We start from the raw sequence: 21,818 nt of genomic DNA, 5'->3' as shown, positions 1-21,818 counted from the left end.
GGGCACAGGTTAGCTGAATAAATATGTGATACCTCTGTTGCTTAATTGCATTGACACCTTTTCCTTGAGACAACTCATCTTGCGACTAGCTGATAGAAGAGAAAAAGCTCAAGTTGGTGCACAAACTGATCATCCTTTCATGTAGGATCAAGGAGAAAATTGCACCATGATGTCACTATTACTATCTGTCATTTTTGGAGTATATAGGAAAGACAGTGAAGCGAAATCCTCCCTGTGGATAGGGTTGGGGCAGTGCCTCTGATAATCTCCTTTGTATGCATAGAGAAGTGACCCGAGAATTTACACAGACTTGTAAGCATTGGAAATGTCTTAACTGGTTAGTCAGAATCCTGAGAAGAAAAAAAATTGGAACGTCAAGTAAAGAATATCTGAAGAAGAAGTATGTATGTGGACCTGTGGGAGTTGGAACAGAGTATGAAGATATTTTTTAATCACATGTGAATGCCAATTAGAGGATAATCTGAGAAGTACTAAACAACCAAGAGGATGATTTGGACTATAAATACCAGCTCTCCTCTGACCTCAGCCATCCCAGCCCAGTCAGGCTCAAGAATGAAGTGAACAAGGTGGGAGAGAGAGAAGCTATGCTAAAAACATGGGCTTCAAAAACCAACCAACCAGCAAACAAAAACATGGGCTCCCTCTCACCCTCACCTCTTTCTCCCACTCAGGCTGATCTAGCTACTTCTGCTGCTAAAGGTCTGATCTGCTAGCAATAGAGACCAATGCTGAGCCCCTGATATAGCACAATTCCTCAAGGAGACCTACTAGACACCTAGTGGGAAGTTGATTAAATCTTACTTTTCAGTTCTAGAAAGGGTATTCATACTGACTGGAAATGACTTATATTCCAGAGAGTGATTTTTCTTGCTTGTCTCCAGTACTTCAGCCTGTACACTACCTAAGGGGTCACAGAATATCTAATCTATCCAGATGGGTCTGGCTTAACATTCTTTCAGACTAAGGGATTCACTTTTCAGCAAGAGTCATGGCAGTGCACCACAAACATGGGCTCATGGTTCCACCACATAACTAGTCATACCATATGCACGTTCTACCACTTACCACACCTATCCCCCGGACTCAGAGTGATGGAGCACCTTTCTGAAAGTACAGCTGAGATGTTACCTTGGAGATGACCCACTGTGTGGTTGGTGCACTATCTTTCAATATATGGCATATACTTTACACATTGTATGGTTTTATCTCAGATAGTAGAATATATTAGACCTGAAAGCCAGGAATGAGAATAATAATGGCCCTGTCACTTATTCACAATTTTTGCTTGTTATTCCATCATTTTAGGCTAAGACTAGTGGTCTTGGTTTCGAAAAGGGGAATGCCTCCACCAAGAAACATGGCAAGAGTCACTTTAGTGTCCTCACACCAGTAAGCCAGTGGGCAAAAAGAGGATCACTATTCTGGTGGGGAAATGGGCCTTGATCATTGTGAAGCCGCAGTAAGACATAGGCAGGGAGGAATGTATTTGGAATTCAGCTGAGTGTTTTCAATGCTCCCATGCTTAGTTGTAACTGGGCAAGTACAACAACCACATCCTCATAAGGGCATGGTAATCAGGAACTCAGACCGTTGGGGGTGAAAGTCAGTTCAGTCTACATCCAAGTCAATGTAGAGGAAGAAAAATAATTTTCCCTTGATCCTCCTAGGTTCTTGGCTGAGACCCGCCCTTGCCTCCCATAATAAAATACAGATTAATAGGAGGAAAATAAAAACAATTTTAATTATGTATGTCCATAGAAGAGCTCCGCAAACATATGAGACTCAATTTTAATTATGTATGTCCATAGAAGAAATCTACAAACATATGAGACTCAAAAGGCATTCAGAAAATCGAGGCTTATATACCATCCTCAGCTAAGAAAAACGATGTGTGGGTTTTGGGCTTCGAAGGGGAGAAAGCAGTATTTCCTTTTAAAAGTAGATTTCCGTTACAGAAGGAAAACTTCTAGTCTGTTTTCAGAGGTTCTCCTGTATTTCTAGTTTCTTAAAAATAATCTGTTCTAAATAATCCTTATGCCAAAGAAGCATATTTTGGGGTGGCACATTTAGGTCCTTCATCACCTAGACTGGCAGCACTTCTGGTCGAAGAGGAGAGGGATTCTCTAAAAGTGACCACTAAGTATGGAATCATGGCAAATATAAATGACTTATTGCTAATATATTACAATACATGATATGTTGACTGACATTACATGATATGCTCCTGAATCATTAATCATGCCAAATTTCCATCAGTCCCTGCACGTGTAGCTATGATGTGTTAACTCCTCTACTTTTCACTCAAAGAGAAGAAACTCACTCTCTTAGCACCACAAAAGTAAACAGGGTGACTCAATCTATTAAAAGAGAGACAGAGAGGGAAAGTCCAGGTTTTTTCGACCACTATGTAGCATAGGCAGGAGACAAAGATTATCAGTATCACTTAGAACCTCGGGACTAGCTGCAGCTGTTGGTGCTTTAACTTGGCCAACTAACCTCTTGTAGATTTCCCCAGAAATATGACCAAGCAGGATCCTGGGGAAACTGTGCCTGGAATGTACTTAATGTAGGAAGCAAATAAGTCTGGGTGGTGTGGGGGATGGCCTGTGCTCTTGATACCCTGCTCAGATGCCCATCCTCCAGTTGCCTAATTGCTCCCAGCTGAAGCCAACTCACCCATCAAGCTAGGAGTGACCTCCACATCCCCCCTTCCTGTTGAGGAGGCAGATCTCAGCCAATGACTGACTGACATAGGGTATAAAAGTTTAACCACTTAGCCTCAAAAGGGAGTTAACTGAGGTGTAACTTTTGGTTCCAGAACTTTCCTGTGGAATTAAGCTGAAATTAGTCTTTGCTGCAACCACATACTTGTTTAGGTTTTAATCCTTACCTTCTCCTGCCTTTCTCACTCTTCTTCTGAACACTTATCTTTAATGAATTGCCTGAACTTCTCTGACTCTGCATCGAGGAAACCCAACCCACAACATTTGGTGAGTTTGGTATATTTTGTGTAGTGAGAGAACAAGATGTTTGTTTTTGGTTCTGTTATCATATTTTATTTATGATTTCTGGTTTCATAACTTTTTATGTATTTGACTATATCGACCATTTGTTTTACTCTGATGTGTGTGCTCTGATAATCAGGGAGATTGTGTTTTTGTTGTGTGGATAGCTACTGTAGGTGTCTACATTTAATCCTCCATTTTTGTTACATAGAGTCTATAAAGAGTGACAAAATTTGAATATTTCATCCCCATTTCCTTTCAATTTTCTTCTTCCATAGTTATCATTTTTATTTTTATGGTTAGTCCTACAGTTAATTAAATCTATGTTCCCAGCCAGTACTATACCTATGTTTTCTGATTGGCTTGAGTTCTTTCTCTACGAATTTCTTCATGAGTTCCTCATGCAAATTAGGTTCCTTCAGAATTTACGAATTACATGTTTTTTCTTGCCTTTATATTTGAATAAGGATTTGAATATAAAATTGAGTGGTACTTTCTTTTAATCTTAAACTCCTTTTTCTTTGCTTTGAGCCTTTTTTTCCCCAATAACGTTTTCTTCATTTATTTCCTATTTCAAATTTATTTTTCTCTTTGTCACTGATTTTAGCCTTTTTAAATATAAGCATTTAAAATATTCATATTTCTTTAGGCACTGGTTCATTATGTTGTCATTACCATTCAGTTTTAAATGTTTTGATTTTGGTTTTAATTTCTTTTATGCTTCATATATTACTTAGAAGTATTCTGAACAATTTCAAAGTATGGGGGAGGAGGGAGCAGCTCCCAGATATATGCTGCTGTTCTCTAATTCCATTGTAGTCAGAAAATAAACTATATGGTTTCATTTATTTATTGAAATAAGAACTGGGTCTTTTTTATGGCCCAACATATAGATCATCTTGGTGTATTTACCATATGCACTCAAAAATAAATTTTGTAATGGGACCTAGAGTAGTGCCCCAAAGATGTAAACATCATCCCTAGAACCTGAAACTCTTATTTTTTATGGCAAAAGAGAACTGCAGGTATGACTGAGGATTTTTAGATGGGGAAATTATCTGGATCACTGGGAGGGCCTAATGAAGTACAAGGCCCTTCATAAAAGGGGGAAGAGGTAGTAAGGTCAGACAGGAAAAAAGGCAATTTGATGACCATATTAGAGAGGAGTGTGAATATACTAAGTTGCTGGCTTTGAAGATGCACGGAGCGGCCATGAACCAAAGAAGGCTAGAGAAGCCTCTAGAAGCTGAAAAAAGTTAAGAAAACACATTCTCTCCTTAGAGCGTCTGAGGAATGTAGCCTTGTCAGCATCTTGGTTGACCCAGTAAAGCCCATTTTGGACTTTTAATCTCTCAAACTATTAGATAACAAATTGTTTTAAGCCATTAAATAATTTGGAAATTTGCTGCACAACTAACAGGAAGTTAACGTACAGGTCATGGTGATTCATGGTGTTGTTCAGATCATCTGTGTTTCACTGAGTTTTTTCTAGTTGTTCTTGCATTTCTCAGAGAGGACTGTTAAAAATCTTTGCAGTTAGAGAATTGCCTGTACCTTTTAATCCTGAATTTTTGCTTTATGTGCATTAAGCTCTTATTAGATGCATACGTGTGTATGGTTGGATTTCCACTACAACATATCTCTTGAAGCAGCTCACATCTCAGTTTAGTTCTTTTATGTTTAATCGGATCTTTCCTACCTATATATATTTCTAGGGTCAGCCAGAGATTTGTAGAGAGCTTATCAACAGAATTTGGGGCTTCCACCCTCTGGTTTTCTCTCGTTTCTGAGAGTCTCACCTTGATTTCTAACACCTGTGGTTGCTCTGAAAGCTGGCCTGTTTTTTACCATACGGACTGGAAATTTTGTATAAAGTTAATTCACTTGTGCTGCCTTCTGCCTTTCTGCCTAACATTAGCTAAGCACCATAAAAAAAAAAAAAAAAAATCCATACTTAGCTATACTATCCTTTTACAATCACTGATAACACCCCCCGCCCCCGCTGCCTGCAGAATCTATTAATGTGACCTAATCACAGGAGTGAAAGCCCACCTCCCATGTCCCACCACCACACTCTAGGGGAGAAGATTACATAAGCTGTAGATGTGTGTAGTGGGTGGGAATATTGGGTGGAGGCCTCTTAGAATTCTACCTACCACTAATTGTTATGCAAAAGGAGAAGTTAAGCTCTTGAATTTTATGTGCAAATGCCACTTCATTATCAAGAACCAGTCACAGGCCTTATTTCTCTTTCTCCATGTTGTCTTAGATAATGTGATATTTAGATGCCCCCAGTCTTAGGAGAAAAACATGTGCTATGATTATTAGATTCATTTTGTAGGTACTTCACATTTTAGAGATCGTGTTTTTTTTTCTTTTGAGTTTTCTACAGTTTTTGCTTTTTTGCTATTTTATCTCCTATTTTATCTCCCCACCTACACATCACTGCCTTTCACTGTTTTATTGCACTTTCCTTTTGTTTTCTTCCCTTCTCACATAATACTTATACCTGTAAAGGAAATGTTAGTGTTTTTAAATCAAATTGAGTTCATTTTATAAAATTACAAGCACGAAGTTGATTCCATGGATTTGTAAATTCTCTGGGAAATTACTGTGCTATCTAGCTGGAGGCATTCTAAAATTATTTACAGCAGTGTCCATAATTATTCTTAAGATCTTAGAAAGCTGCATAAAATTTATACTGTTCTTAGGAATGTTTTTGAAAAGACTTAGCACACTGTAGCTTTCATGTAGCTTTGGGGGTGTTTACAATGCTGTATTATTGCTCAGGGATCTGCTTGTGGTACCAAAGAACACAGGACACAAATCCCCTTTAAGATATTTTGCTTGTCTATTTAGAAGTGTTTAAAGATATTGTTCCAAATATTCCAGAAGATTGAAAAATCTGTTAAGTTCTTAAACCTGAGCCAGTTCACAGTTCCAACACCAGTAAGTAAAATAAAATTTGAATAATTTCATCTTTTTTGAAATATAAATGTTCTTATGCTATACCTACTAAGGTGTTTGATAAGGAAAAACAATCCAAATTAGTACAGGAGTGGAAATCCTGACTTTGTTTCACAGGTATGAACATGTCTTTGTCAACTGACAAGACTAGACCAATTTAGTAATAAGTCTGATGTCCTTTATTCAAGAGAAAATCCATGGACTGGGGGGTATAGTGCCTCACAAGCACTGGAGCACCCTTCCTGAGGGATTTGAGGCAAGAACATATTTTATAGAGCATTAGAAGAGACAACCCGAAACAGGGCATGACTGACTGAGAGATCAGGGATTTCCTCGTAAAGCTAACAGGGCTTAGTGTGTAGTCGGACAAATTAGCCAAAGCTAAATTGGAGGAGTTTAATTGGTATGTGTTAGGTTTCCCTGACAAGTGTTTTCCATAGTAAGTAAAGACTGACTTAGATTTGTGACTAGGACTGGCCTATGATTTCAGGGTCCTGATAATACAAGTTCATCACTTTCTTTATTAGATGCATAGATAAGTAACTTAATTTTTCAGGTTAGAAAACTGAGGCTGTGAAACAAAGCAGAGAACTGCAGATACAGAATTTAGCAGTCTTAAGGGATCTCACTTCCAATTCAGCCTCTTACCTCAACATATAGCTAAATGGTTACACACAAATAATTTTTATAAATTGAATTGCTAAGAACAGCAAGAATTTACTTTATTGATGTTTAAAAAACCATCCTATTATAAAATGAATAACCACTCTATAATTCTTAATTAGATTTGCTGAAAGAATATAACAAAGTTACCTACTACTAAGATTCTTTGGTTATTTCATTTGGGAAAATATGTTGCAATATTACATTGACACATGTACTTGACCTCTGCTTAAGCTATAATTCTTTCTCTCAAGGCTCTTTCTTTAGTACCAGGCCCTTTATCTTATGACACAGTTAGCCTTTCTGGGAAGCATTGGTATGGGTCTCTGGTACACACTCTCTGGCATAGTGTGTAAATAATTGTTGTGTAATTGAATTTCAAAAGCATTCTGTTGCAGTCACTTAAACCTGAATTTTTAAACGGAGCAGATGAGATAGAGAGGTAGAGGGGGTGGTCCTTGTTGTTTCCTTTCTAAGGTATTACTTAAACTCTTAAATTGGTTTTTCTTTGTTTCTTCCTTTGCCTATTTATCTGGTAAAGTAACCCTAGACTAATTTTGAGACATCTGTAAAATGGCGGCAAAATACCTAAGATATGCATGAAATGTTTGAATATTTTCAAAAACATATTTAATCTGTATAGGGATTTGATTCTCTTCCTAATCCTTGGTAAGCACTCAGAACATGTACTCAATTATATGTATGTAGTTGAACTTCTTTTTCCGTAAGATTAAATGTAGAGGATGAGCTGTCTTAGGTAAAGAAAAGTATATGGACTCAGAACGTCATTTAAATTCAAAGTCCTTCTTGGCTCTTTATCAGTTCTGTGTGTCCTTGAACAAATGGACCATGCTCAGTTTGCAGTTTTTCCTTAAATAAAAGGTAATTACATTTAGTAGCTCTTAGTTTTTTTGTATTAAAAAAGGAAAATATCTGTAAAATATCTGAAATATAGATGATTTTTTTATTATTTATTTATTTATTTTTTAAGATTGGATATCTTTTTTTTTAATTATTTCCCCAATACAATTTTTTTTTCCCTACTGTACAGCATGGTGACCCAGTTACACACACATGTATACATTCTTTTTTCGCACATTATCATGCTCCATCATAAGTGACTAGACATAGTTCCAGGTGCTACACAGCAGGATCTCATTGCTAATCCATTCCAAAGGTAATGCATCCCACTCCTTCCCCCTCCCCCTTGGCAACCACAAGTCTGTTCTCCAAGTCCATGATTTTCTATTCTGTGGAAAGGCTCATTTGTGCCATATATTCATTCCACATGTAAGTGATATCACATGGTATTTGTCTTTCTCTTTCTGACTTCACTCAGGATGAGAGTCTCTAGTTCCATTCATGTTGCTGCAAATGGCATTATTTTGTTCTTTTTTATGGCTGAGTAATATTCCATTGCATATATATACACCACATCTTCCTAATACAATCATCTGTCATACACATTTGGGTTGTTTTCATGTCTTGGCTATTGTGAATAATGCTGTAATGAACGTACAGTTTTGTCTGGAGATATGCCCGAGAGTGGGATTGCTGGGTCATATGGTGGTTCCATTTTATAGATTTCTAAGGAACCTCCGTATTGTTCTCCATAGATTTGTACCAGCTTACATTCCCACCAACAGTGCAGAAGCATTCCCTTTTCTCCATACCCCCTCCAGCATTTGTTATTTGTGGACGGACTTATTAATCATGGCCATTCTGACTGATGTGAGATGGTATCATGGTAGTTTTGATTTGCATTTCTCTAATAATCAGGGATGTTGAGCATTGTTTCAAGTGCTTGTTGGCCATCTATATATCTTCCTTGGAGAAATGTCTATTCAGGTCTTTTGCCCATTTTTCAATTGGGTTGTTGGCTTTTTTGCTGTTGAGTTCTATAAGTTGTTTGCATATTCTAGAGATTAGTCCCTTGTCAGTTGCATCATTTGAAATGATTTTCTCCCATTCTGTAAACTATATTTTTGTTTTCTTTTTGGTTTCCTTTGCCATGCAAAATCTTATCAGTTTGATTAGGTCCCACTGGTTTGTTTTTGCTTTTATTTCTATTGCTTTGGGAGGTGGACCTGAGAAAACATTTGTAAGGTTGATACCAGAGACTGTTTTGCCTCTGTTCTCTTCCAGGAGTTTGGTGTCTTGTCTTTAAGTCTTTCAGTCATTTTGAGTTTACTTTTGTGCATGGTGTGAGGGTGTGTTCTAGTTTCATTGATTTGCATGGAGCTGTCCAGGTTTCCCAACAATACTTACTGAAAAGACTGTCTTTTTTCCCATTTTATGTTTTTGCCTCCCTTGTCAAAGATTAAGTGACCATAGGTGGCTGGGTTTATTTCTGGGTTCTTTATTCTGTTCCATTGGTGTGTCTATTTTGGTACTAGTACCACACAGTCTTGATGACTTTGGCTTTGTAATATTGCCTGAAGTCTGGGAGGGTTATGCCCCAGCTTGGTTTTTGTTCCTCAGAATTTCTTTGGCAATTCTGGGTTTTTGTAGTTCTATATAAATTTTTGGATTGTTTGTTCTATTTCTGTGAAAAATGTCATGGGTAATTTGATAGGGATTGCATTGAATCTGTAGATTGCCTTGGGTAGTATGGCCATTTTTACAATATTGATTTTTCTGACCCAGGAGCATGGAATATTTTTCCATTTCCTTACATCTTCTTTAACTTCCTTGATCAATGTTTTATAGTTCTCAGCATATAAGTCTTTTACCTCCTTGGTCAGGTGTATTCCCATGTATTTGATTTTTGGGGGGTACAATTTTAAAAGATATCATATTTTTGTATTCCTCTTCTGATATTTCTTGTTAGTATACAGGAGTGCAACTGATTTCTGAAATTAGTAAGTGTTTTTATAAAGTATTCCCCTTTGGTTCTCATATGTTCTATTTTTGTAATTTATATATTAATGATTCTATGAATTTAAATTATGTATTAACTAAACTTTTTATTCTCTTCTGTACTAAAAGGTGAAAAACCAATTTCTAATTGAGAACAGTAGTCATTAACTTGGTCAGAATATCTGGGGAGCACACATCTTTGAATACAGTTTTATGTCTAACAATAAACCTGTACTTGTCCAATTTTCAAGTTAAGATTTTATTACTATCATAATTCTCATTTTCTATTTTCAATCTCCAAGCAATATCCTGTATTCAAGAATGAGTGAAATCTTTAAAGAACGAATGTGTGAGGACAATCACAGATGTTTGACAAAGACATGACCAAAGAATCATTAGCATCTTTCAATTTAATTAAACATAGATATTCCACAAAAAAGTTCCTTTGCTTGGAGTTTAGAAGGGAAATAACTGATGCAGTTAAATGATTTTTCAATAATTGTTTAACAATATGTTACATTCCTCTAAAAATTTTAAAATCTACTTGTATGAGTAGAAACTAACATCTGAAAAACACACATTTGAAGTTGGCTGTCTTAATCAGAAAATAATTCATTGATCATTGTTAGTTGCTTCTGTGTTAAATGCTGGGGGGAGATACAGAATAAATTTAGGTTCCTGGTCATAAAATTATATAACCTAATTGACAAAACAAGTAGAAAAAAAATGCTACTTGCATATGAAAAAATACTTAAAATTGTAAAACTGTTTATAAATAAGGATTAAATCCTGTGCTAGAAATTCAGTAATTCAGGCATATAGATAAAAAACATCTAAGTGATTAAGTGAAGAAGTTGAGAGAGTGAGATTTTTCCATGGAAGCCTGAAAGCTTTGTAGACAGTAATGCTTGTGAGAAGTGTTGATGGGGGGGATTTATTTTTTCTTTTAGTCCAAGATGTTTTGATGGTGACATTGTATCCATTGGAGTAAATACAGCAGATGGTCTGAAGGGTTGCAGTTCAATGGGAATTTTAAACTAAAGATTCAGACCTAGCAGTCATTACCACTGAATTTGAAAGCTGAACATAAATGTAGTTTCAGTAAAAATAAAAATAAATGAGCGTGAATTTTTTAAATGGGTATGATCCTAAACTTCAGGTGTTTTTATTTTTAAATTATAGCTTGGTAAAACCATGATGACTAATTGTCTTTAGTCTTCTCCAGCTGCTATAACAAAATACCATAGAGTGGGTGGCTTAAACAACAGATACTTATTTCTCAAAACTCTGAAATCTGGGAAGTCCAAGATCTAGGTGCCTGCAGATTTGGTTCTTAGTGAGGACCCTCTTCCTGGCTTACAGACGACCACCTTCTCAGTGTGTCCTCATGTAGTGGAGAAAGATCTCTAATAAGGATACTACTCTTTGTGGCCTCATCTAAAGCTAATTACTTCCCAAAGGCCCCACCTCCAAATACCATCATATTGGGAGTTAGAGCTTCAATGTGAATTTCAGGGGAACACAAACATTCTGTTCATAGTGTGTTAAAAGGATGTATCTGTGGCTTGAAAGTTCCAAGTTATGTAGACAATATGATGTTTGTGCATAGTTCCACAAGAATGAAGAAGAATCAAATGCGTCTAATATAATTTTGTGAACTTTGAATGAAGAGATAATAGCCGAAACCATCTGAAGTTTTAGTTGCATATTCTATAACCCCTACTGTTAGTGGCATTCTGTAATATTGTCCATACCAAATGGTTAGGGTTTTATTCATGGAGCTGAATACATTGAGAGGCAAAGAAGGCAATAACTTAAGACAAATCTGAGCTTACTGCAGTAAGTGTTGTGGACCAGTCAATCAACAGGGGCCTGGTCCCTGCTGTGGGTGAAAGCAACTCCTCAGCCATCTCATATCTACCATACTAAGTGAGGCCTTCAATAATAGTCCTTTCCTGCTCAATAGCCTGGAGGTCAGTGTCCTCAGTGGGGCCTGGCTCAGGGAAGAAGTGGGAAAACACACAAAACTTCTGAGGACATACAGATCACAAATGTGTTAGACTTAACCCTGATTCCTTTTTTTTTTTTTTATTGGATTCAGTAAACTTTCAATTGAAGTCTTTTATTCAATAAATTTTGTAATCAGAGTAAGGAGAGAATTAAGAAAATTATAGTATGAAAAGCTCTAGCTTTAAAAAAAATGGTTTCTCTGTTTCTGAATAATTTTACTTGAAAAAGAATTTCTCATACTGTGACGCACACAGCGTCTTAAAAAATAATGGGATATCTGTCAAACTGTAAAAAATTTTTTCTTGGCTGGAATTTAGTGTAGGGTGCAATGCCCTTTCATCTCCACCAAGGAAAATATATTAAAATGAGTACTTTTTTCTCTTAAACTTTGAGTTTAAAAAATGTGTTTTTAAACCAAACAAAAATATCTTCCTAGAGTGTGGTAAAAAATCAATGCATGCTACAAAGTATATTCTGGGAAGTTTACAATTTATTCTGTAGTAATTTTCACTATTCTATAAATCTTGGCCATGTATTTAAGCAATGTTATGTATGCTATCTACTGTGGGTGTCTAAAGAATGTTGTTTGTTAAATGCCAGATAATCTCATTTTTATTCCATTTAAATTATTCTTGGGATTACCCTAAACCAGTAGGAGAACAAAGAATTGTAAGAATAATCCTAGAAATATTTAATAAAGATTGTGAGAAATATGTATCTTCAAGTGTATTAAGAAACATCACACTGTCTTAGATATGTGAGACATAGCATGGTATGGGATGAAGCCTGCAAAATATTTTTATTGTGTGCTCTGCAACGCTCCCACCTCTTCATTTTCTAGAAGTACACCTTAGACTAAGGCCATCTTACACCAAATGATTATATTAAGTACTTTGCCTAGTAATTGATATAATTGGCAATCAATAAATGTCATCTCTCTCACATATATGTAATGTCAACCCAGCTATTTAAATATATAGTATAGACATATGTGTCTATACATATGTCATGGAAGACACTTAATAAACTTTATTTTAAGTAGCAATTTTAACATAACCATAAGCAACTCTGGGTAAGAACATAAACATTAAAATATAAGACATAAAAAATGAAGCAGCCAGCATCAGAGTTTAAACCAACAGCAATGAAATATGAGAATGCTCTTTAAAGATGCAAATTGTTTCCAATGAAAAATTTAATGTGGTTTAACTATAAATATTGAGCCGAGAATTTAGGAAGGAAAAGCTGTACAGATGATGATTCAGGTGGCTAGGTACAAAATTGCTGTTGCAACATGGTTTCTTATACAAAAGGTCTTCTGAAAATAGAGACAAGCCATTTTTTCACACAAGCTGGAAACTATAGGGTTAGCTATTAAAGAGCAAGGCATAAACATCTTCTTGCTAATGTTTGTCCCACACACGTTTGTAACTTACTTGTGCAAAACAGCAATATAGGCTATAATTATTTCTTTCTATTGCCTATACTTTTCACAACAATCTGAGAGGTAAGTTCAGCCTACCCATGTACAGATATTTTCCTATATCCTCATTATTTGAAGACTAATGCCACAGCTTACACTTTAAATTTGTAAAATGTTATCAGCCAGTATTGTCTTTTAACATAATGAAATCATTTTTTGATATCTAATGGTTTTAAAAACAATTTGCAACAACCTTCAAAAACTAGTTTCACACTCAGCATTCACTTAACAAAATTATACATCCTTCACAGGGTATTCACTCATCTCCAAACATCTCAGAGCGATAGAGAGGTAAACAGATAACTTGAAGAGTGAAACAAAATGCATCCATTACAGTTCTTTCCTGTAGACGATGAGAGGCTGGGAGCCTCTGAGACTCCTGTGGAATGGCTATTGCTCTCCACTTAAAGGGGGTTTTTGCAGTGGCCCAGGAGTCCTAAACATTCGCCAAATAAAAGTTTTTATTTCTTTATCACAAAAGGGATTTTTAAGATCATTAGAATGGCTTCTGGTGCCAGGCAAAATTTTGGGGAGGTCTCCAGGGTTTGTAACCCTCCTCTGATTGGTTGTGGTGAGGCAACAAGATGGTGTTACAGGAATCTGTCATCAACCTTCTGATTTTACCCAGTCTGGGGTCCACATGCTTGTGCTCAGCCTGAAGTTACCATCGTCTACCTGAAGGGGGGGGTTGGGGGGGCCTTAGTTTCTGTGGAAGAGCTTTGAGCTCTCTATCAGATCACTAGATATATCCCTTCAGGAGCAACCAGGACTCTACTCCATGACTGCACTGTTGTTTCTTAACTGCCTTTCCTTTGTTTTCAGCATTCCCTCACTCATCTAATTAGTAACTATTTGATTCTACCCTTCAGAAATCAGGGAAAGTCTAAGAGTCTGAAATCTTTTCCCTTTAGGCAAGAAATGGGGACAGGGAAAGGCTTTTGCACTTGGGAGGATCCCCCAGAGTCCTGATCAGTTTCAATCCCCCCTTTCCTTAGATACTCTTCAATCTTGAAGGGAAGAAATTTGGGACAAGAAAGGGAATACTATGTTGAATAGAGAGGTTAATCATTAATTGAACAGCAAAATGCACAAAAAGGCAGAAAGTATGTCGCTAAATAAAATGCAAAAGGACACTTGAGAGCCAAAACGGGAAAGCTATCGCTTGTTTGGCCTCAGTTAGGAACAAGCACATTGGATGACTCAAATTTTCCTGCTGTGTGCATGTCGCTGAATATGTGAGAAAATACCCTAAGTATTGATTTGGGAGTTATACATTTTAGTGAGCAGACTAAAGTACAAATATGGAATCCGTGAATAAGGATTGACTGTATGTGTTTGTGTGTGTAATATATATGTGTGTTTGTACATACATGAGTATAATTTATTATGAGGATTCTGGCATCACTCATGGAACACAAGGCAAGAATCAATTCCATATTGGACTGTAACCAAATTTGAGTGAATTCAGGCTTCTTTCTCTTCTTCTTTTCTTTCTACTTCTGTCTGTACATATCATTCTTGTCCCTTGTGAGCTTCCTCTCCTACATGACAGAATATAACCACCCACATTTATTGAGTGAACAAAACTGTGAGTGAACCATTTTCCCCCCAGATCAGTATCCACGAATCCATGGAGTATAAATTTTGACTACTGGAAAGGGTCAAACTACTGCTGAATAATAAACTTTCTGGAACTGAATATTTTTAAATAAGCAAGATAAGTTTTTGTTATATGAATATTTCATCAATTGTGGGGGTTTTTTGCTTACTATATTAATGGTCATCTGTGATCAGGTGCCTCATACCCCTGAGAGAAAAATTATATTCCTTACGCTTCTTTTTGAAGTGAATACTTTGAACTTGAACAGCTTAGAGTCCTTCCTTGTCCTTCTCCCTGACATAATTGCACCCTAAACACATCACCTGTAAGCAAACACATCACCCATAAGCAAAATTGCCTGTGGGTTAAAGATTATTAGCACATGATATTTTCAGGAACTTTCCTAGTTTGTTCTAATCTCTGATCAATAACTCCCTTTTTGCAAGTACTCTTATTCTAGACAATAACCTGGAAGACCACCGTCATGAACATCTGACTCCAGCTTTGATGACTAAGATTCCCCCAAAGAAAGAAGAATGCAAGTTTGTCCCAATCCTGATTCCTATCTGAAAACCTGTTTTTCTCCTTTTTACTATAAAAATCCTCTCAATTCTTTCTCTGGGGGGCATAGTCTTTAAGGCATTAGCCTGCTGTGACCCTCCTCTGCCTGGCAAAGCAATAAAGCTTTTTTTTTTTTCTCTTTTACCCAAAACTCTGACCTTGCATTTCAGTTTGGCACCAGCAGACAGAAGCCAAATTCTGGCAACAAAGTTTGGGGATTTACCTGGGATCTGCCTGTGGGCAGGCAGCCCTGCAGGGCTCTCGGCTTGATCAGACACTCTGAGGTTTCTCTCCACGCCAGTCTCCCTTCAGGTGTGCAGAGGGTTGGAGGACTCTTTCGGAGGCCAGATCACTGAGAGTTTCCTGCCACGGGTTGGGGCCCCAAGCAGACCCAACTGGTCTTCTCAGAAGTTGGAACTCCTGGCTGGAAAAGTGGTCGGAAGGCAAGGACCACTGCAATAGCTGCTGAGGCCCCATTGGCCTTGGGGGATCAATTCTTTCCTTCCTCTCTGTTCCTGCCGACCTAAACTTCCCACTTCAAGAAACCTTTTGGGGAAGGAGAAAAATAGCATCTGGGACATTGTGATACCTCTGCCAGCATCTAGGTAAGTCCCCTGGCATGTACTCCGAGGCCCTTTAGATCTTGTCCTTCTGGGGAACTTTTGGTTCCCATCTGGGGATTTTCCTTTTGGGAGATCCCATTTGTAAGGCACCACTGGGACTAAGGTCCCGGGCTTAGTGGGTGGAAACTTTTGGTTCCCATTTAGGGGATTTTCTGTTTGGGAGATCTCATTTGTAACTCTGTGGCTTCCTTTTGGCTGGTGAGGATTCTGGTTTTGCTTTAAGTTTTGTGCATATTTAATTCCATTTGATGATACCCTAGAAAAGATTTTGTCAGAGGTTCTAGCCTAGGCTTCAGTTTTGTGAGCTAAGGAAAAACAAAGTCTTATTTTGTTCTTTTTTATGGCTGAGTAGTATTCCATTGTGTATATATACACCACATTGGATGGAACTAGAGAATCTCATACTAAGTGAGGTAAGTCAGAAAGAGAAAGACAAATACCATATGATATCACTTATATCTGGAATCTAGTATACAGCACAAGTGAAACTTTGCACAATAAAGAAAATCATGAACTTGGATAACAGATTTGTGGTTGCTAAGGGGGCAAGGGAGGGAGTGGGATGGACTGCGAATTTTGGGTTAATAGATATAAACTATTGCCTTTGGAATGGATAAGCAATGAGATACTGCTGTATAGCACTGGCAACTATATCTAATCACTTATGATGGAGCATGATAATGTGAGGGAAAAAAATGTATATGTGACTTGGTTACCTTGCTGTGCAACAGAAAATTGACAGAACACTGTAAACCAGCTAAAATGGAAAAAATAAAAATCATTTAAAGAAGAAGAAGAAGAAAAAAAAAAAAAGAACAAAGCCAATCTGGGAAAATCTGTGAAATTCCATCAGGCAGTCCCCTGGAGAAGATTGAAAGCAGCATATATCTATGAACCAAAGACTAAGATGCCAAGCTTGGCTTAGTTGGAAGAGATTGAGGGGTCCAGGCTGGGTATTTAGGTTAGAGGCTGATCTGACACTTTTCCTCAGTTTGGCTGCCTAATGGAATTTGTCGGGATAAAGGTGAAAATACTATATGAGAGCATTGTTCTGATAAAACTGTACAAGACTCCTCCCAGCCAGTTACGGTTTTCTCAAGTGACTGAGAAATTTAATGGGGTTGGTGAAGGGCAGAGTCCTCACTGCTGTTGCAGCGATCCCATAGGGATCATTAATAAAACTAGCTGCACCTGGGACTCAAATAACAGCTGGCCATTTGGCAATCTGAGCACCCGTAGTGTCCTAGATGCCACTGGGAGACCTGAGACACTTAAGAGAGAGCTGAAGCAACTCTGGGCTAAAACCCAGAGGAATTAAGCTCTCAAGCAGCACACAATGTCATTAGTAAACTTTATCCCTGACAAATTCAGTTTTAAAATGGGAAGTTGTCTCAAACAGAAAATCAAGGAGAACTGGAAAGCCAGCCTCCAACTAACACCTCAGCCATATTTATGTATGTACAAAACTTATACTTGCAAGTATCTACTTAATTGAGTATTAAAGGAAAAATTGGCTCTAAAAAATAATCAAAATGGGTTCTTCTGTTGCATATGCAGTTATTAGTGAAAACTAGCCTGGAAAAAAAATCTTTTTAGAATTCACAAATCTGGTGGGATATCCCTTCTTTGCCTTGAACGACATCCTGACCTCTCAGGGTACTTGAGGACCAGCTCGCCTGCTGATGGATCAGACCCAGCAGCCACAACCGGGACCCTTTGGTCCCTTGTCTCCTTCTGACGTGGACAACTGGCCAGAGTGACCCAACCTGGTGAGGGACAAGAGACTTGGTTGGTCTTTTCCCCTTACCTTCTCCTCTCAAGGTAGCCTTTTTTCCTCCCTTTGAAACCTTCAAAGACTGAGATTATTTTGGTTTACTCTTTTTGCATATATAATTTTTTTTTTTTTTAAAGCGAGCTTGAGGAAACGTCTTTTCAGAATTCTGATCTTGAGGGAATAAGTCCTAGGAGAACTTAATTTTCTTGCCCTGTGCCTTGGGACCTGGGCTCTCGAGAACTCTTATCTAGACCATCTGTAAATCCTGAGACTGAAGAAAAAAAGTGGGGAAAGAAGTCTTTTCAAAACTTATTTATAAATTAGTGAGTTTTATTTGTAATACCTGACTAATGACTAAGCTTAAAAAATGAAGCTATGATGTCTCTGTGTCTGTCTATGAGTTTGTATGTGCATCATCTATGTCTTAATTTTGGGATGCTATTATCAAAAATTAAATGTAAATGAGCTCTACTTATTGCCTTAAAGGAAATTAAGTGCATATATAAATTCTCAAAATATGGAAGGGAACAAACTAGCCAGAATTAATTTTAGGTTCACGTAAACTGGGAAATATTCAGTATTAAATTAATATCTTATATTAGAATTGAAGTTTGTTGATTTAGTTAATACAGACATATTGTTACAGTTATCAACACTAAATATAATATCTTATTGTACCTAGGTTTAATAGAAGTCAAGTGAGACACTGAAACATCAGTTACTAAACAGAGAAACTAAAGGTATTTAGGATGATTAATCAATATGTTTAGTGTCACTCTGAGATGTTCTCTATAAGAAAAACACAATTATGTTTTTAGAAAGTAAGCCTAAAATAGTATATGGAAAAGGTCTGAAGTTAAAAGTACACTTTAGGTGTAATCTTAATAGCATTATATTTATTAATACATCAAAATTAGAACATAGTATTATGGATCATTTTGCATACGAATAGAATTATGTGTTTTTTCTCAAGCTTAATCACCTCTTGAAAAATGACTCATATAATTTAGTTTTTGCATTATTTGTGTCTAATTTTTAAAGTAATTATATTTCAGGTTAGCTGTTTATTATTACAGGATTACCTCTTATAGATTATGTTCCCAGACCACAGTATATGTTAAAGGAAACAAACTAATGTATATATTAAAATGAGTATAGTTTCCATAAACATACAAGAAGGACCTCTTAGTTAATTAGTTTAGGAATAACCCTACAACTGGCCACTTATTCTACCTATTTATGTATTAAATTACTGCTTATTAAGAAGTTCAAACCAGTAATTTTCCATGTGTAATATTTACCATGCCCTTCTTTCCTTATTCCGAGTTACTCATTCTAATGCCTAAGATATAGTAATTATAGTAATTATAAATGACCTATATGGGGCATAGCAACTAGCCTTTGCTCCCACTCATAAAAACAAAACCCAGAATGTAAACATTTGTCTCTGTCTGACACTCTGAGGTCTTCACAACATTTTTGCCATAGGGTTACATGTTTTGAAGTTAATATTCCTCATGTATAATTCATTCCAGTCATTTTAAGTACAAATTTCCAGTTTGGGTGGATTTAGGAAGGAATTTCTACTAAATGAGAACTTCAGCACTATTGGCAATTGCCAGAGAGTTTTGTGCTTTCCCAGGAATATCTTTGTTGTGAATTGAAATTCTGCAGCCCAAGACTAGATTTCAAATGCAGGGGAAAACAGATAAAAGAGGGAAAGGGCAAATAATTCTCCCAGACAAGTATTTAATTAGCATCTTAATGGGGTATCTACACTCCTGAGAAGAAGTTGTGCTGATGTATGCTCTATCTCATAAGGGCAAGGAGTCTAGAATTTCTTTTTCCTTTTGTAAGATGCTCTAGGTTCTTTTTATGCAGTAAAGACTGAATGCACAAATAGTATTTAGATACCATCCTGATGGATGAATCCCCTTTGCTGCTGAAAACTCATTGGAATCATTAGAAACAATTGTCAGGCTAAGTGGAGAATTAAGTGAAATAAACCCATGGGGAAGGGCTTGTTGTTACTATGCTTTAGATCTATATTTTCCTTGTCTTTTCACTTGGTGCATTACAGATAAATAACAACTTCACTGAGAAAACTAAAGCAGTCAAAGGAGACATGACAGTCTTCTACAACTATATCTACCAACTTACTTGAATCAGTGTTTGTCAACTCAAGCTTCTATCCTGGTTCAATAAGAGAACTCTCCGTGCATCTAGTTAGCATCCTATCCCCTATCTCCCACTCAAGGTCATTGCTCCAGCAAGGATCCCTTTTCTTTCCTACATTGTTTTTTCCCTTTCTAAAGCATAATACCGCTCACATCTAACCATACCTTTATTTCTCCCATCCTAAAACAAAGAGCAAAAGACTCCCAAAGAAACCCTCTCCTTTCCAAAATTCTATCTTCCAGCTGCTACACCATTTCTCTGCTCATAACTGAAGCAAAACTCCTTGAAAATATTCTCTATACTCACTGGATCTCCAAATGACTTCCTCGTATTCTCTCTTGAACATATTTCGTTGACTTTTTTTTTTTTTTTTGTCCCCACTGCTACTTCAGAACTATCATCAAAGTCATGATATCTTGTAGGAGAGGAAAATTGTTCCATTCCCCATCTTAGAGTCTCAGCTGGAGCTCTGAAATAAGAGACCAGTTAGCAAGCCAAAAAGTTTATTAACATGTGCATCGTGCCTGAATACATGAGAGTATCTAGAAATGAGTAACTCAAAGAGGTGACTTAAAATTCAGGCTATTCAGGCTACAAAGACAATAAATTTGTGGAGAAATGAGAGCCTAAAAGGAAGTCATTTTAGGTTTTTAAGGATGGCAAAATGTGGGAAAGTAAATACATGGGAAACTGATGGTGAATAAAGGCTGCTTTGTGAAGTTTTGTCATGTAGAGTCCTCTGGCAGTCTCCAGAATAAGGGTCTCAAGTTTTCTCTGGTGGTTAACTTCTGTCCTTTCTGATAGAGGAGGAGGGATATCTTCGAAAATGTATATTCTGCTTTCAGGCAAATAGATTTGGGCATGGGGACAGTTAGAAAGCTTTCCTTGTATTGCTTGTTTGCCCTTATGTCAAAGTGGCAAATTGTAGGGAGACATATTTGGTTTCCTTCAATCTCCATATTGCTAATTCCTATAATCATTTCTCAATATTCAACTTTCTTCACCTGTCAGTAGTAACTGACACTATTAGGTCTCTCTCTTCCCATTAATACTTTGCATCCAGGATACCACGTTGACCTACTTTTGCCTTCTAAGTCCCTTTGCTGGTTTCTGTTTTTTTCACAGGCATCTTACTTTTCATCTCTTTTCTCTATCATCACTCATTCCGCTTGTGATCTTTTCCAATCTCACGATTTAAAATGTTGCCTATAATCTGATGACTTCCAAATTAATATCTCTACCTTAAACCTCTCCCTGAATTTCAGACCATCTGCCTATGTGACATCTTCATTTAAATGTTCAATAAACATCTCAAATTTACCATCACACTTAGTTCCTAGCATTTCCCCCCAAAAAACCTCCTGCAGTTCTCCCCATCACAATTTATGGTGACCCCATACCTTTAGTTGCATAGACCAAAAAGCTTGGTGTTAAGTCTTTTGTCCTTTTCACCCCCAAACCTGTGACAAATGCTGCTGACTCTACTATCAAAATATGTCTATAAATCTTCAACTTCTCTCTACCACTACCATGGTCTAACCACCCATTTCTCATGGGTATTATTCCAATAGCCTCTTAACTGTCTTCCTTGCTTCTACCTTTGACCCATTCCCACCTTAAGCCCTGCAGTTTTTTTCTCAAGAAAGTAGCCAGGATTCTGTCAAAAAAAAAAAAATAAGTCCAATCATGTCATTCCAATGCTGAAAAGCCTGTTATGGCTTATTTTTCAGCTGGAGTAAATGCCAGAGACTTTAATATGACCTACAAGACCTCATCTGACTTTCCTTTATAATTTCTTCTGTTTCCTCCCCACTTCACTCTACCCAGCTATTCTGCTTTCATCATTGATGTTTCAAGTACCTATCTGCAACAGAGCCTTTGCTCTTGATAGTTTTTCTGTCCACAATACCCTTCACTGAGAGATCTGCATGGTCTACTCCTTCATTTCATTCAGGTCTCTAGAGCTGCCTGCTCCAGAAAACCTTGACCAACCACTCTAAGTATTAATATTACTCAAGCCCATCTGCATCTCTATTCTCCCTCATTGCTCTTTTTCTCATTATTTATCACTATA

The 21,818-nt window shown here is 37.1% G+C and overlaps 1 long non-coding RNA gene across 2 annotated transcripts in view; it reads left to right on the top strand.

The window, feature by feature from the left end:
• The window catches only part of LOC110262170, a 37,179-nt gene continuing 16,693 nt past the window's right edge, over positions 1,333-21,818 (top strand). Inside the window, exon 1 of one of the 2 annotated variants that reach the window (XR_002346826.1) lies at positions 1,333-3,011. This is a non-coding gene — a long non-coding RNA (uncharacterized LOC110262170). The remainder of the gene's footprint in view (positions 3,012-21,818) is intronic. The other variant, XR_002346825.1, reaches the window with a different exon arrangement.

The sequence above is a fragment of the Sus scrofa genome, chromosome 8 (assembly GCF_000003025.6).
Source record: "Sus scrofa isolate TJ Tabasco breed Duroc chromosome 8, Sscrofa11.1, whole genome shotgun sequence".
NCBI lineage: Eukaryota > Metazoa > Chordata > Mammalia > Artiodactyla > Suidae > Sus > Sus scrofa.
The sequence above is the reverse complement of the archived record's forward strand: the minus strand, read 5'-3'. Positions and strand labels throughout refer to the sequence as shown.